The 10,847-nt window shown below is 40.0% G+C and overlaps 1 non-coding gene across 1 annotated transcript; it reads right to left on the reverse strand.

Moving 5' to 3' along the window:
- Positions 1-9,595: 9,595 nt before the first annotated feature.
- On the reverse strand, positions 9,596-9,669 carry trnan-guu (transfer RNA asparagine (anticodon GUU)). The gene has a single exon. It is a non-coding gene; the product is annotated as a tRNA-Asn (tRNA).
- Between the last annotated feature and the right edge of the window lie 1,178 nt (positions 9,670-10,847).

The following is a 10,847-nucleotide window of genomic DNA, read 5'->3' on the forward strand; positions in this document are numbered from 1 at the left end:
GTAATTGGCGTTTGTGATTGTGAAAACGATTTTAATCCGCTGACAAACACTACTTTTGGTTGGTTGTACAGAAAGACGATGGTGAAAATTAATTTTCTCAAAATGAGAGGTTTTAACGTGCGTGTTTTGTGGGAGCACGAGTTCAGAGACATGCTAGTTGAAAATGGTGACTTGGGTAAATTTCTAACAGCTGCGCAGTTACCAGAGCCTCTGCAACCGCGCGATTCGCTTTTTGGGTTGAGAACAAATGCTATTTGTTTGCATTATACAGCGCAGCCCGGTGAAAAAATTCATTACTATGATTTCACCAGTCTGTATCCGTTTGTGAACAAAACTAAAAATACCCACTGGGGCACCCCCGAATAATTAATTACAACTTTGGAGATTTAAAACTGTATTTCGGTTTAGCGAAGGTGAAAGTTTACCCACCCAGACGTTTGTACTTTCCAGTTCTTACAACCAAAATTGACAAAAAACTGTTTTTCACACTGTGTCGTACGTGTGCTGAAACAAAACAGACCACTCCCTGCGAGCACAGTGATGAAGATCGCGCCTTGACTGGTGTCTGGTGCACCCCTGAATTGCAGATGGTCTTAGATCTGGGGTATAGAGTGTGTAAAATTTACTAAATTTGGCATTTCAAAAAGGCCTCACACGATCTTTTTTCCCCGACTACATCAAACTGCATCTGAAAGGGAAATAGGTAGCTTTGGGGTTTCCAGAGTGGTGTACAGATGTCGCGAAACAACAAAGATATATCAGCGAATATTATGAAAAAGAGGGTGTCCGGCTGGACCCCGGCAACATTAAAAAGAATCCGGCCAAAAGACAGCTTTCAAAAATTGCCAGTTTGTGGGGCAAGTATGGGCAAAGAGACAATTTACCACAGACCACCATTGTGAGAAACTTCGATGAATTGTTCAGGTACTTATTTACGGCATATCATGAGGTGTCAGCCTGCGAGTTTATCGATGAAGACACAGTCTGTGTTACGTGGAAACACACTAAACACCACTATACGGGCCATTCAAACACTAACATTTTCATCGCTAGCTTTACATCAGCCTATGCCCGCTTGGAGTTATACAACCTGCTAAATGCTTTGCAAGGCCGCTGTCTGTACCACGACACAGATTCCGTTATCTTTGTGAGCCGGGAGGGTGAGTGGAATCCGGGGCTGGGTGACTATTTGGGTGAGCTGACCAGCGAAGTCGATGCTGGACAACACATCACTGAGTTTGTGTCAACAGGACCCAAGTCATACGGGTACAAGCTGTCTGGTGGGAAAGCCTGTTTAAAGGTGAAAGGCATTACACTCAATGTGAACAATTGTGAAAAAGTTAACTTTGAGAGTTTGCGGGACTTGGTTTTTGACTATGGCGTTAACCCTTATGCAGAGTGCCGGGAATTTAAACATTTCTATTCAACAGCCGATGATCGTGCGTGTTAAAAAGGATTGGCGCAGTGAGACCCGGACCTTAATGAAAACCCAGAAGGTGGTGTACGACAAGCAGGTGGTGCAAGAAAATTTGACATCGTTGCCCTACGGATATTAACACGATGGATGTCGGGTTAAAACACTTTTTCATGCATTTTGTCCAGACCCTCGAATTGCGGTGAAAGTTATTTTATAAAATAACTCTTGGAGAACGGTGATACCATTATGACTCGTAAACCCGAAAACATAGTCTGGTGTTACAGCTGCTGGCAACCTCTATACGCTGAGTTGCTTGTGAAATTTCCATACATTCAGTTTATAGAAGGGCTACCGACGTTGTTTTCCGACGACCAGCTACTGCCACCGGATAGAGTAAATTTGATTATAGTTGATGATTTGATGGAGTCTGCGTGTGAAAATAATGAGATAGAAAAACCTTTTACCAAATACGTACACCACCGAAACCTCAGCATCATGTATATCGTCCAAAATGTGTTTTGTCAAGGCCGGAAAAGTAGAACCATAGCGTTAAATACAAAGTACATGGTGCTGTTTAAAAACCCTAGAGATAAACTACAGATTACAACCCTGTCCTGGCAGATGTACCCCGGTAAAGCGTTCGATGACGCTACTAAAAAACCTTTCGGTTACTTGTTGGTGGATTTAAATGCCGACACCCCAGATGACTATCGCTTGTGAACAGGTCTTTTCCCCCCAGATGAACCCGCGGCTTATGTATTTAAAGAATCTAAAAGTCGGTGATCTCGCAACCATAGACTCAGTAGAAAAAACACGTTCGGGCCGTCGTCATGTCTTCACGCGTTTGGAGAAACCTGACACTTACATTTTCTGGTAAAAGCCAGCCCCAGTCACCGGAAAGCTATTCTCTGTAGGGCTTCAGATGATCTTGTACAGGCAATAGCTAAGCCTGCTAAGCAGTTTGGGACCCTGAAGAGAACGCATAAGCTTTTAAAGACTTTTAGTCAAAAGGGTCTTTCTCTTAAAGGAAAGAGACTCTTGGTGAACCAGTCCGGCACTATTATCGGGACACTGTTGAGTATTGCAGTACCATTGATTACGGAGCTTCTACAACACCGATAATGGACCACACTGAAAAAAAATGTACCTTGTACCTCAGAAACAGCTCGATCGACTCCAAGACCGGTCCGGCAACGAAAGCGATGTGAGAAAAATAACAACCCGCAGGTTGGATGACGAAATGAGAGACATTTTTCAGAACTCGCATCTGCCTGAATATGAAAAAGTGAAATTGTATAGTCAGGTGTTACAACGGTATTTGACATTAGTACGCCAGGAGGTTTCTGAAGAGGGGACTTTAACTGTTGTACTACCCGAAAATGCACCCGCCGATCTATTACACGCGTTACCACAACAGCCGTCATCGACCGACAGCGCGTCTCAGTGGTTCCAGAGAAATGCCGAGATATTGTTAAAGACTATGGCACGCAATAAACCATTAATAGCCTGGAATTAAAAAGGAAAATTTGTGTACAAGGGGGCACCCGTTGAGGGCTCTCACATGATTGATCTTGTCAGAGCTCTCACACAACAGCAATCAGTTGCGGCCGGTAAGAAGCTAAAAGGTTGGGATGTGTTCACAGGGGTTGGGATATGTTCACAATCAATGTACCAGGCACCTTGCTAGCCAACGCTGGTAACCGAGAGCTACTTGAAAAACTCAAGTCTGCCCCACTGTGGTGTGCAGCGTCTGTCAAAACTTTAAAGCCCCATGTCCCGCCCCCTTTTCAACCAATGGTGTGTTGTTATAGGGCGGATGTCCCGCCTTCCCCCACCGAGCAGTAGTGTGATAGAGAGGTTTATCAGAACTATTAAAACAAAAATGTGGAGGTACCTGACACACAAAAACACTTCGATATATTGCCGATCTGTCTGATCTTATTTACTTTTATAATCATAGTTACCACACGACTATTAAACGAACCCCGGCTTCTGTTACGACTGACAACTCCTTTGAGATGTGGAGAACTGTCTGTGGCGAACACTTTAAGCGAAAACCGTCAAAGTTTTCATTTAATGTGGTGATCATGTGCGGGTGTCCAAAATAAAGGGAGTGTTTGAGAAGGGGTATGAACAGACCTTCACAGATGAAATTTTCAGTGTCAAAGAGCGGACCCCGGCTCTGAAAACCTATTACAAACTGCAGGACTACGCAGGCGATGACATTAAGGGCTCCTTCTACGCGGGAGAGCTACAGAAGATAAACCCCACTGCTGAAAGCGTCTATCGCATCCAAAAGATTTTAACAGCCAGGGAGCGTGGTAAAAACAAACAGCTTTTGGTAAAGTGGCGAGGCTGGAGCGATAAATTCAATAGTTGGGTAAAGGCTTCCGAGGTCAGAGACATATAGAGGTACTGAAAAATGAACCCCAATGGCTTCAATGTTACGCTGGCCAGTAATTCATCCTCAAAAATGTTTCCAAAGAACACCAGCACGTACTTCACAGAGTATCTAGCAAAGGCGATTGACCTGGACAGGAACTGGGAAGTAGGTCTGGTCGAGCTGCACTATCCGCATACGCTAAACACGTTTGATCAAGATGAAGATTTTCTGTTTGTCAGCAATGAGACTATATGGACACGTACCTTACCTGGAGGGTACTACTGCAACATCGATCAGCTCATGCATGAAATGAAACGTGCTGCGGAAAAATCCAAGTTTTAATAGTTCTGTTAAAACTCTCTATGACACTAACCTTCACATCGCTGGCCGTAACGAAATGTTCAATATTCTCACATTTGAGAAAATTTTGGAAGGTCCTGTTAAGAAATTCTTTTCCCTCGTCCATTTGTAGCTTTTTAGGAGTACGACCCTCTTGAAGTATATTTCGGAAAGCGCTTGTAACCGCCCCCTCCAGACTTTTCAGTGGCATGGCCCAGGCATATTTAGACAACATGTTCATACGTGATAAGATGTAACAGGAACCATCGTTGAACTCACTGTAGTCTCTCATGTCCACCAAGTCGGCCTGCCACTGCCAGTCCATTTCGGGTACCAGCGTCCTGTTTCTCTTAAAGCTCAGGTGCGCCTGCTTGTGCAGCGTATAAGCCAGCTGGCCGGACAACCAGTCTGACACCCGGCCGCGACTGGCGCTCACACCCCGGGAACTCGTGGCTCTCGCCAGACTTCCCACGTCACCGTAACTCCCCAATTCCCTAGAGTTATAATAGAGCGCGCTCAACCCCGCGGCAGATATGATCGCCTTCCAACCCTCATCGCTAATACGTGCTTTCATACACTTATTTATAAATCATTAGCTCCGGTGGAGGGCGGGACATCCGACCATAGCAACACACCATTGGTTGAAAAGGGGGCGGAACATCCGCCAACCACGGCCTCCCATTGGCTGAAATGGGGGGCATGGTACCTGTCAAAATGTTTGACGAAAGGTGTCGCTTTATACTACTTACTGGTCTTACTGAATATTATTTTGATTAAAAATAGTACTTTAATAAGCAATAAATGGCACCTAAAATAGTTTGAAGGTGAAGATCACTTAAAATCAACTACAAATGTGGGAACTTAAAATTTGTAAGATTATAAATTGCATGTAGCACATTAGCAACACTACAGTAATGCTAATATAACAATAGTGTAAGAAAATCCTGATCCAATTCCTTTCAAATGTTAATACAAAATGTGAATTATTTCAGAGTTTCAGAAGTGGGTATTGGGTCTCCTGATAGAGATCAGAGATGAACTGAGGCGTGTGGGAAGGTGTACAGAACTGTTGGACTCCCAGTTCCACATCAAGAGGCTAAGCACAATGGATGAGTTCTGTACACACAAGCGAGTCTTTGCTGCTGGTATAATATTACTGTATATTCTCTCTGTGGTGTAGAAAATATTCACTAGTATTCTAGGTTACAGATGGGTCAAAATTTGACAGCCAACATCTGATTAATAGGATCCATCTCTGGCATAATTTCTTATTTTTAGTTTATAATGTATAATATTACTTATCTTTTAATGCCAAAATAAAGTGTTTTACATAATGTTCTATGTTCTAAAATGTTACTACAATTTAACTTTGAAATATGGTCACTTTGTATTCTAAGACTGAGCAAATACTGCAGAAAAGTGCAGTTAATATGTGAAAATGTGTTCGTTCCATTGAGTGGTCATGGGTTATGTGTATGTCTGATTAGTTGATTAATGAAGATCCAATAGTAAAAAAAGCTTCTAATATTGTTTCAAATATAATATTATTTCCAAATAAACCAACTTTGGAGAGTAGGTGGCAGTGATGTCAGAGGGAGTGTGTTCACAATGTTGTCAAGGTATTGCTTATTGATTTTTAAGATGTTTTTACGTTACATTTGTACTTTGATCAAGTTAAAATATCCACAAAATTTAGTTTATAGATATTTATAGAAGAGATAATCATCATTTATTTGAGTACTAATATTATAAAATTTTCTCCTAGCTGCAGTGCTGAAGTCCCACCCAACAACAACAGAAAAAGAAATAAAGGAGCACACAATGCTTTGTTTGTAGATTGCGTATGCAAGGCAGGGGGCCTGGAAGTCTGGACACTGGAAATGATAAGTTGCTGGTTTTAACTGTTAGGACAATTCTAGAGGTCTTTGCAAATGGTGAACAGCAAAAGTTGGTCTTAACTTCACATTGTAATAATATTTTCTTGGAAATATAGAAGTTATAAGCTTCAAAATTTACATTTGAATTGAAATGTGTTTTTGAGTTAAATATTAGCATGTTCAGGTAATTAGTTTGTGTTTGTCTTTACTATATATATTGCCATGTTACAAGAATTTGTAGCTAAAGTTTATTAGTTGTGTTTTTTTATAATTAGCCATATGTTGATTACAATATTGTATATAATGTATAATTTGAACTACATATTTTTCAGGTGTGAATGATTGTATATTTTCAGAATAAATTTCTAAACCAAATCATTGGCTTGATTTACTAGTTTCTATGCCTATAAAATCTATCTTTGATGTATAATAGACCTTTAAACATATGTACAATAGTCCTCTAAAGTTATCCGTATAATAGAACTCCAACCATTTATGTATAATGAACATATAATCTTAGATGTATAATTGACATATAACGATATATTAGAATTTCTTTCTAGACGAATTACGGACCACATTTATATGTCTAAGGTATGTGTTTAATAGAAGTATATTCTACATCTTTTGCCCACTGGGCCAATTGTAATAATGGCATATTGTAAGTGGATTGTAACTTCAAATTGATCATTCCTGAGCTTTATAACTGTGTATCATTTCTTTTAACCTTATTTTAATATTTTTTAATTATTTTTGCATTTTACAGAACTTTTTAAATATATTGTGAGCATTTTAGCATAATTTTAAAATAGGACTATCAATGCTCCTGACTTTTAAACCTGTATTTCTTCTGGACATTAATCTCTCCACCTGCAGATGAGGAGGGAGGTATTTGATTTTAAATTGGTTGATTTGGGGGGGAAATGTACATGAATTTCCTTGTGTGTATCACCAGTGGGAAACGGCATTTTTGGATGAATTGCAATCTATACTGCAAGGCCTTCAGACTGATATAGTAATGACTGGAGATTTAAATAACACATTTGATACATCACACAGGAACAGTATAACATCTAAAATGGCAGAACCCTCTAAATCACTGAAAAAATTCAGGCACATTCATAATCTATAAGATGTTTGGTGGTTACTGTGTCCTGCTACCCTTTCATATTTTTTAGTGTGCACGAATCTGTCCCTCTTCTTTTACTAGTTTTTAAGGAATATTCTGAAATCTCTGATTACAAGATCAAGCCAGAAAAAAATGATGACAATTAGTAGGAAGAAAGATTCAGTAGAATGTATTGAAAATGTCTCAGGATGGTCAGGAGGCGCGCTGCGAGAATGTCCTGCCCTTGGGAGCCTTTCTGCTCCTGGGCTGTCCTTCCCTGGAATTCTTTAGAATAGTCTCGCACCCCTGGAATTCTCCTTAGAAATTCTCCTTCTGGGAGCTCTGTGTTGCCTGTTTTTACCTGGAGGAACTTCAGCTCGTTCATTGGCTGAAAGTTCCATGGGCATCAGAATCCCACGTGGGTTACTCGGCCCTACCAGTCCCTGATTGGTTGATCAAGGTGAGATATGAGTCACTTACTCCTGACACTTAGGAATGCAGTCCAGATGTCCATCTGGCACACCCTAGACAGATAGGCGCCAATGGATGACCATTGATCATGATAGCCAGGCTTAGCTAAGTGCATCCCCATTTGGGAGCTGTCCCTTATCAAAGAAACCTTAAATCAGCCTGCATGAATAGTTTCTCTGTGGCTGCACCACAGAGATGAACAGAGAGATGGGGCCTTATTTGGGAAAGCACAGCAACACTTAATTCTGTCTTATTAACAAGCATTGCCGCTACAATTAGTAGGAAGAAAGATACAATGTATTGAAACTGTAATATGTTGTAAAGGATTAAAGGGAAAAGAAATACTTTATCTACGCAAACTAATTCAACTGAGCTCCTCTAAACAATATAGCCTGAAGAATTGCCAAAGCACAATGTATCAATTTGGGTGACACTGGGGGAAAAGGATCACAACATTGAGAACCACAAGGCTTATTTTCAACAGCAAACTTTGTGCTTGAAAATATTTGACAAAAAAAGGAATATTACACGCACGGAAACCAATATTTACCACTAGGGTAGAATGCAGCATAGAACAGTTGATTGAATGTTAGTGTAACTCTATAGTGCATCACAGAGGTCAGTCTCTTCCCCCTCATTATGCAGGCTGACTTGTTCACAGTGAACTGTCCTCCAGCGATAGTCAGCTGTAATCACCGACGCAGACATGATGTTAATACTCTGACAGCACCTTGGCTGATTTGGTTAAAGTGTTTTCCCCCTGGTTATAAAACGTCTCAAAATTCTGACACTGAGGTGTGAGACACAATGTAACAGGCTCTCATAATCCTGAAGTACAATAAATTTTACTGTATTGTTTTTTAAATTTGATCCTGTGAACATTGCATGTCCCTCCTTCCTCATTACCAAAACATCTCAATGTCACCAACAGTATGTACATTTGTTATTACAACACTTCACTGTTGCATTTCTGAGTTGTGACATTGTGAACATGGCATGTTAAAGTATATAGAATATCTAGATCAGAACAGGCTAAATGCAATTCATAGTGATTTATCATTTTCTTATTTTCTAAATGAAAAAAAAAATTCAGTGATTATGACACTTCGGTATGATATAAAATATGCTTCAATGACAGAATAAATAATCATGGAAAAAATACCCACAGTGGTATTCATATTTGTGATTATAGGAATGTTAAATATCAGGTGAGTAGCTGCGTCAGCATGCGTAGGCTGCAAAGGAACAAGTAAAGGACTATTCCTGCTGAAAAGAGAAGAAAAGAATCACATTTCGGCTGTGGAGCCTTCTTCAGGTGTGAGAAAGACAGGGCAGTAAGCAAAGATAATTTTCTTTTTATCTTTGCTGACTACAGTTTATCTTTGATGACAACATCAAAGACATTAAGTAATTTTTACTGCTAACAGCTCCACATCAACTTCCTTTAATATATAACCTCATCAGATCTCTCAACTCCCAACTCTTCCAGTTTCTCACTTCAGAGAAGGATAAAACATTCAATCATCCTCTACAGAGAAAAACCATCAACACCCCTACCACCTCCACCAATCCTAACCTTGTTGTTACTATACCCTCTGACCTTTCCCTTTCAACCCTTTGCATCCTCAGCTAACATATTTTAAAATTACAATAGACTATATAGTATTTATGTTTAAATTTAAGGTAAATATGTCAAAATATCAAAATCCAACTGCACAGTGCTATCGTAACAATGCTTGTCAAGTTCTCAAACAAACCTGCATTGTATTTTTAAAATATTTCAGCAGAGGATTCAACTGGAGTATAAATGACGATTCGACGATCATTTTTCTTGGGTGAATATGGTTTTCTGGGGAGTTACGATGTTGGGCATTATTGGACATTTCCTGGTGATCCTGACACGTGTTAAACACTCGCATTTGTTGCAAATATTAAAATGGCTATGGTTTCGCTGAGAAATCCAATCGACCGAAGACAATATTTACATCGCCAAAGAAACTCGTCCCTGGGTGGAATCGAACCACCAACCTTTCGGTTAACAACCGAATGCGCTAACCGATTGCGCCACAGAGACTGACTTGTAGGTTGTTCTCTCGAATCACAAATTCCCGGTTAAAAAAAAAATCTCTAACCGTTTATTTTGCCAGCCGGTAATATTTCTTCTGCACTGATAACCAAGAATTGGATTTCATTTTCCGCAAGCTGTGTGAATTTCATCAAAAATAAGTTTTCCAGAAAGGAAATGAACACATGCATTTAACGAAAACAAGCCCTTTGTGAGTGCCCAAAATGGTACGTTCTGTACTACAAGAAAGGAAGAAAGACACGGCGGGGATTTGAATTTCGTTTTTTTTGTTTAATAAAGAGGCGCTTTAACCAACTAAGCTACGGTGACAGGATAACCATCACCTTTTACAGCCAATTGGACACACCGCTCTGAGACATCTGCGTTCAGTAAGCGCTGAACCTGCTCTCAGAGCAAATTGCCTCCTTTACATAGCAGCCCCGACACTGAGAAACGAAGAGAACTGGCTTTAATCTGGCATTTTTCATGTCCAATGCGTTTGACATCTCCCAAGGGCGACAGAGTTCTTTTGCGACACTATTTCTTCTTCTTTTTTCTTTCTGTAAGCTTTGATAAAAAAGAAAAATCGTGCAAGGGAAAAATGTACTTTTTTTCATAGAGAAAACGTGCACCAGGAAATGTGATGAGAAGAAATGATTTAACATGATACGTGACCTAATTTATCGGAGCAAATGCTCACCCAGCAAGGTCTGGAGAGGTTGGAGAGTCTGGTGGATGTGATAATTATACGGTGTTGTGGAAGAAAACAGTCTTTCTCTGAATTCTCAATCAATCGGAATTTCAGTGCGAAACATAAAACCCTTGTCATATTTAAAGAGATTATATTTTAAAACTCATAAAAATCAGAAAACACATGTTTCTCACTTTGAAATTTTAAACGGAGCGGTGCATTACTAGTAGCGGCGCTGAGCACACTATGGGGGAATTCAGGTTATGTGAAATGCCAGCGGTTTAGTAAATAACGCGTCTGATTTCGGATCATAAGATTGTAGGTTCGACTTCTACCTGGCTCGTGTAAATTATATTCAAGCTCCTCAGTAATAGATGTCTATTATGTAATGAACCGCACCTGAAAGCAAACGTTGGGTCTGTTTCCTTTGTTTTCCAGCATGAAATAGCAAATCGTTACAAAAAGCACCTGCTAATGTCCAATAGCGTTTTTTTTT

Source organism: Atractosteus spatula, unplaced genomic scaffold, assembly GCF_055471065.1.
Source record: "Atractosteus spatula isolate fAtrSpa1 unplaced genomic scaffold, fAtrSpa1.hap1 Scaffold_83, whole genome shotgun sequence".
NCBI lineage: Eukaryota > Metazoa > Chordata > Actinopteri > Semionotiformes > Lepisosteidae > Atractosteus > Atractosteus spatula.